Source organism: Zingiber officinale, chromosome 3A, assembly GCF_018446385.1.
Source record: "Zingiber officinale cultivar Zhangliang chromosome 3A, Zo_v1.1, whole genome shotgun sequence".
Lineage (NCBI taxonomy): Eukaryota > Viridiplantae > Streptophyta > Magnoliopsida > Zingiberales > Zingiberaceae > Zingiber > Zingiber officinale.
In genome coordinates this window covers 44011447-44018654 of record NC_055990.1, presented here as the reverse complement: position 1 = coordinate 44018654, position 7208 = coordinate 44011447, and positions in this window count along the sequence as shown.

Below are 7208 nucleotides of genomic sequence, written 5' to 3'. Positions count from 1 at the left end.
AGAGTCCTTGTTCTAGGATGAGGGAGTAATTGTGGATTGGTTTTGATGTAAGACTAATATTATATTTATATCCATTTGATGATTTCACTTGTTTTGTTTCGACTACTCTATCTCTTTGTCGTGTTGATTGATTATGTAGCAATTGCCAACCTCATAGAGGGAATACCTTAGATCGTACACCCGAGGGGCCCTAGCGACAGGGGTAAACCATTCACGGGCATCTAGGGTACTTCCTTGAAAGGAGAGGCGACTCCTTCACAAGGAAGTAAGAGACTAAACTAAGCTCCTTAATTCTATCTTTGATAACATCAATTTGAGTTGTCCTTGTGATCTACCGAGGCACCCTAGTGATAGGGGTTAACCGTAACTGGATTTTATAGGGATCGTCTTTGTTTGGTGTTAAAGGATAGTTACCTTAGCTTCTGGTGAATGCATGCTGATGGGCAATGAGTATAGGATAGTATGTGATACATCAATACCACCACAATGAAACTGAACTCCTAGAACTCTTCATTAACCACGTTGATTTCTTCTCGTTGTTAGTTCTCGTTTCCACTTTCTAATCTCTTTCCTTAGATTACTCACAACCATCGATAGTGTAGCTAATCCTAAGTGTGCCATCACTAGTACTTATAACCAGTCCTCGTGAGATCGATAATCTTTATTACTGATGACTAATCTGTGCACTTGTGGAAGCGTAACAGGTTACCACCCCCTAGGACCTAGGGTTACCACCCCTTAGGGTTTTCCACCTGCCTAACCACAGCTAGGACTTTTGCCTAACTACACTTAGAACTTTCTTGTAATCTCAATTAAACTCGTTAGATAACAAAACAACTTAATTTTGAACCATTTGACATAATCAAAACACAGGTTCAATTGTCGGATGCTTCTCGCACCAACAATCTCCCCCTTTTTTATTATGACATAATGGTTCAAAGTTAAGTAAAACATAATAATAAATAATAGAATTTAAATAAGAGCATAAATGCAATAATTCAAAAAAACATTTTGCTCCCCCTTTCATTATGTTTAAATTCTTAATTAGTTTAAATTCTTAACTTTCACTTTTCTCTCCTCCTTTGACATAAATAAAAAATAATACTAAGTAGAGAAACAAAAAATTTAGCTCCCCATGAAAGGTAGCTCCTATTTGAATATTAGTTTTCCATGAAGAAAGAAAAACTTACAAAAACTTTTAAATTTGAATATTAGTTTTTTGAAAGTGACTTAAACTTAGCTTTTGAAAATAAGTGCTTTGAAATACATTTAGATTTTTCAAAAAATAATTTAGCTTTGAAAATTGCTTAAAAAAACTTAGCTAAATTTTAGCTTTGAAAATAATTGTTTTATAAAGTACTTTAGCTTTTAAAAGAAGTTGATAAGAACTTTAGTTTTAATACTCAATTTTATAAAGGTTTTAAAAAAGGCTCAGTTAGAGGTACTCAGCTTAAAAAGAAAAAATACTTTACTTTTAAGAATAATATGATAAAAACTTCAACTCTTTTTTTTTTAAAAAAAAATATTTTAATAAGTACTTAGCTTGAAGAATATTTTGTTAAAAAAGCTTAGCTTTAAAAATATTTTCTTGTAAAAATACTTAGTTAAGTAAATGATTTGTAAAAAAACTTAAAATACTTTATCAAATACTTAGTTAAAAAAATGATTTATTTTTCATTTCAAAAATACTTTAAAAAAGAACTTTCTTTTTTCAGAAATATTTTGAACCCTTTTTTTTTAAAGAAAACTTTTACCAAAAATAAAATGTAACTTGACTCCCTTCACTCCCCCTTGATTAATGCCTTAAAAATTTTGGGGATCCTAGAGTCCAAGTATGTAAATAAATAATAAAAAAAAGTTATTATTTTCCTGATTTTCCATCTCACCCATTCTAGATTATCAAGTATGTTCAGCTTATGAGTGATTGTGAGATGTAGTTTACTTTTTTTAAATTTTATCAATAAAAGTATGAGTTTAAAATTTTAAAATATAAGTTTGAATTTCAAATATGAGTTTAATTAAAGTTAAACATTTCACAATAATTAAAATTTTGAAGATTTTGAAAATATATTAAAAATTAATTAAATTTGAAATTATAAACTTACATATTAATTTTGATTTAAAAATTAATTATCTTTTAAAAATAATTAAGATTTTGAAAATCTAAGAGTTAATAATTTGAAATTTAATTTTGATTAATAATCAAATAATTAAGATGTTTGAAAATCATTATGATTAAAATAATTATAATTTAATTAGATTTGAAATTAAACTTTTTTTTAATTAATTATGAATTTTAATTGAGTTAGATTTAATTTAATTAATTCAGGTTTGGTTAACTACTTTAAACCTAGGTCCATCTCATGCTTTTCTAAATTATTAATCAAGGAACCTTATGAGTTTTTGTGAGATGGTTAATTTAATCTTTAATTTAGATTATCATCTAAGGATTAATTTACATTTGAGTTAGACTCAGGTTTTTCAATTAGTCAATTAAATATTCATTCCAAAGATTGGCTTGCAGGCTGTGGCGAGGCATTAGGCTTTCTTGGGTATGAGATCATCCACCACTTCTAGACAAAACCTTTCAAATAAATTAGATATTCAATTTTCTTTTTGAAACCCCTAGGTCTAAGTAGTCAAGTGTAAATCATGCCTAAGTCCTTATCTAGCCTAATCTAAGCATGTATAATAAAAGAATTAAGACAAGCATCAAATATTTCTATTTATAAATAAAGATGGTTTTTCTATTGGCTCCCCCTGAATCATAGCCTCGATAAGGTCTATCAAGGTAATGGATTTGATCCTTGGGGATCCAATATTGACCAAGTCCAACTTGATTAGTCAAGTTAGACTTGGGGACTCATGCTTGGACTACCTTTCTATTTGCTCTATTTACAAGGGATAAATAAGGCTTGTATTTTTGTTTAACCATAAATCCAAGTCCGGATCGATTGTCGATGGCTCTCTGTATTCCAAGAATCAGGTCCAGGTTCATAAAGTGAATCGTTCCAATGTGTTCTTTAGCTCCTTGACTTGATTTTTTCAAGCTAGAATTCTCTTCCTCAAGCTTTTGGACATGAGTTGAGGTTCTTGTCTGAACAAGGTCAGTCAAGGAGTTAGGGTTAGTCACTTTTTTAAGGGTTGTTATCGCCTTTTGAAGTGATTTGACCTAGACATTGGATTTATCTAATTTCTTTAATAAATATGATACTAAATTTTCTAGATCGTCTACTTGAGTACCATCGAATAGAGAACTTACAGTGGTGTTAGACCCTTCAAAAATGAATATGGATTCATGGCTTCACCCGGACTCGGCTTCGAATTCGCTCTCGGTATCGAACTCGGACTCGATTTCGGCAACATACGCTTGTATTGGTAGAGCGTGGAAGCTAGATTGCTTGTGTTCTTCTTCGTTGGACTCTTCAGAGGACTCGGACCACGTTGCTTTCAAGGACTTCCTTCTTCGTTGCTTCTAGTTCGAATAGTCCGGCTTGTAGTGTCCCTTCCAGTTGCAGCCATAGTAGGTAACTCCAGATTTGGCCTTCGTGCTCGATGCAGTCACCTTCTTCTTTTTGCACATTTTTTCGTATCAGGTTGACAATCTCCGCCATGATCTCCTCATCGTCATCTTCTGAGTTCAATTCATCTTCAAACTCAGGTTCGGTTCTGCACTTTACTTTTGACACTCGGGTTCTGCTTGTACCTATAACTAAAGCAATACCTTTCTTGGCTGGACGCGCATTAACTTGTTCAGTTCTTCTTTTGTTAGCCCACATTATAGCATGCAAGTTGCTTTGGCATTGGCTTCAATCTTCTTCATTAAGCTGGTGCCCCAGTTCACGCATGAGACTAGTTTTCCAGTGTCGTCTTGTGGAAGCTCGAGTCTGGTTTGGATAATTATCCACATCTCGACTTGCAACTTGAGGTGGTATTCCATTCGACTTTTCTAGTAGCCAAAGTCCTCGCCAGAGAAATGAGGCGGGCGGGCTGTGTTGTAGCCTTCTTGATGGGCCATTGAGGAAGAAAATCCCGCATAAATAAAAATAAGAAACTTTGTTCCAAGACTTGGTCTTGGATTAGTAGTGCGGGATTAAAAATAAATACACGAACTTGAGTGGTGTTGCACCACCTTCGCGCGAAAATTTTGATTGTGATAAAAACAGATCGGAAGGAGGCAATTATACCGATTTTGATCGACTGTGAAAAATAAAAAATTACCATGAAAAACTATTTGAATGGTGGTTTCACCAATTCAAATCAACCCCGCTCTGATACCAATTGTAGGATTGAAAGCGCTAAAGGGGGTGAATAGCGCTCATGGCTAATTCATTTATTAGAGTAAAACACGCAGTAGAATAATAAAACACAAACACAAATGCCAAGGGTTTTACTTGGTTCAGAGCCTGTGGCGACTCCTACTCCAAGGACCACGCTCGTTGAGTATTTACTTTGGGCAATCACTATCAATACTGAAGTTACAATTTGAAGTACAATATGATTCAAAAACTTATATCGACAAATAAGGAATTAGTAAACTTGAAGCATCTGGTCGTTAGAGTCGAGTTGTAGCTTTATCGGATCATCCTTTAAGCAGCACACGGAAGAAAGTGTAACACCCACGAAAATTTAAAATAGGTATATGAATATTATTTCCCTTAGAGCATAAAGAAATGAAAAGAATAAGAGAAAAAGGAAAATAAAAACAAAAGAAAATATAGAATAAGAAGAGGTGAGGTCAAGGATTGAACCTTGAACCTCCCACAGTTAATGGAGATAAATTGATAACCATTAGTATAAGGAGAAATAATTGGATAGAAAGGAATGAAAAATTTAGTTAAAGGAGAAAAGAAAACTAAGCAAAAAGAACAAGAGAAAACCAAGTTGCTTACCTTCTTTTCCCTCTTGGTTAAGAAAAGGGAGGAAGCAAAAGAGGGATTTTCTACTCCCCTCCCTCTCTCTATTTTCGTGGGAATTAATGAAGTGAGGGAAAAGAGGAGTTGGGGGAAAGAATGGGGACATGTCTCAATGGCAAAGGGATAAATAGGATTAGAGAAGAAAAAAAAACAAAGGGATTTAATTCATTTTCTTCTTTCTCCTTCTCCCTTCTCCATTCTCACCGAACCAAGAAACCCCTTTCCTCTCCTCATACCAATTTCTAAGTTAAGTTCTTCTCCAAGAAAGCTAATTTCTGAGAAGGAAACTTCAAGTTCTAGCCCTTACAAGCAAAGGAAACAAGATGAGGTACAAGAAGAAGAAGCTTCCACCTTCCTTATCACTAGAACACTTTTCTCTCTAAGGAAAACCACAAGCGAAAGGATGTAAGTTCCCCTCACCTATGGTACAATAGCTCTTTTTTTTCTATGTAGAATTCGGTAACATAAAAAGCTAAGAAAACATCATGAAGAAATTCTAACCAAGATAAGACCAAAGGAAGGACCTAGAGAAAGAAAGGATCTAAAAATTTATATGCTTGATATTTCTCTTGTAGCATGTATTTTATGGTAAGGAGTTATCTATGTTGAAATGTTTGGTAGAACTTAGATTTATGAGTATTCGGCCATGGTAGAACTAAGGGCCTAGGAGAGCTTTAATTTTAAACTAAGTATGCCAAGATCTCCTTAAGATAAGATATGAAACTATTACGATATGCCCATGATTATATGTTAAGTTGAACTCTATTTTATGTCCATGAAGGTTCGGCTATGTTTGGATGTTTTGTTCTTAAAAAGCCTAGGAGAATTTAAAGCAAATCTAAGATGCTCATGATCTCCTTGATGAAATGATTGTGTAGCTAATCTAATGTGCTTATGTTAATTGTTGTATGGAAAATAAATTCATGCTATATAACCTTCGGCCACTTCATGATTTAGGACTTAGGAAACTTAGAACCCAACTCAATCAAGATCATGTTATTCTTTGAAATGTTTGTTAAGAAAATTGTTAAGGTTCTCATGTTTTTAGGGCACTTGAACCCTAATTTTAAACCCTACAAGTTTCGGCCACTTCAAGATTTAGGGCTTAGGAAACTTAGAACCTAACTCAACTATGCTCATGTTATTCCTTGATATATTTGCTATGAAGGTTGTTTAAGGTTCTCATGTTTTTAGGGCACTTGAACCCTAATATGAAGCCCTACATGTTTCGGCCACTTCAAGATTTAGGGCTTAGGAAACTTAGAACCTAACTCAACTATGCTCATATTATTCCTTGATATTTTTGCTATGAAAGTTGTTTAAGGTTCTCATGCTTTTAGGACACTTGAACCTAAATTTTAAGTCCTATAATATTTGGCCAATACATGATGAAGGACTTAGGAAACTTAGAACCTAACTCAACTATGCTCATGTTATTCCTTGATATTTTTGCTATGAAAGTTGTTTAAGGTTCTCATGATTTTAGGACACTTGAACCTAAATTTTAGGTCCTAAAATATTCGGCCAATACATGATGAAGGACTTAGGAAACTTAGAACCTAACTCAACCATGCTCATATTATTCCTTGAAATGTTTGCTATGAAAGTTGTTTTAGGGTTCACAAGCTTGAATGATAGTTTTTAACCTAGTGTATGCTTGATAAGGTTCGGCCATGATAAGTTGTAAGTTTAAGTAACCTAGAACTCTACCTAAACTTGCTCATGATAGTTCTTATGGTATAAGAAGTGATGCTTACTTAGGGTTCACATGTTGGGATGAAGTTTTACCAAGAACCCAACCTATATGGTTCGGCCACTAAGAGACATTAGGGTTAGAGATCGAATTATGTTTCCATGTATCTTATATGCCATGATTTTGAGATTTCTATGCTTCTATGTTTAATTATGCACACTTATGATCTATACATGATGGAAACCCTTATGCTATGGTGTGTATTATTTATGATGAAGCTATGTACAAATTTATGCATGAAATATATGATGTGCTGTGTGCCAGTTTATGCATAAAATATATGATGTGCTGTGTGCCCAATTTATGCATAAAATATATGATGTGCTGTGTGCCAAATCTTTACATACCATTATGATGAGCTGTGTGCCTAAAAGTCTATATGGTATGATATGATAAGTAACACGATGTACAAGAAAAGATAAGAACCATGATATGTATAAACATACTATTTTACTTTATGTATGGCTTGTACCAAGGGTGGGCTCCATAAGCGCCCCGGGGTCGATGGACTAAGAAACGGGCCTCGTTAGGGATGGGCT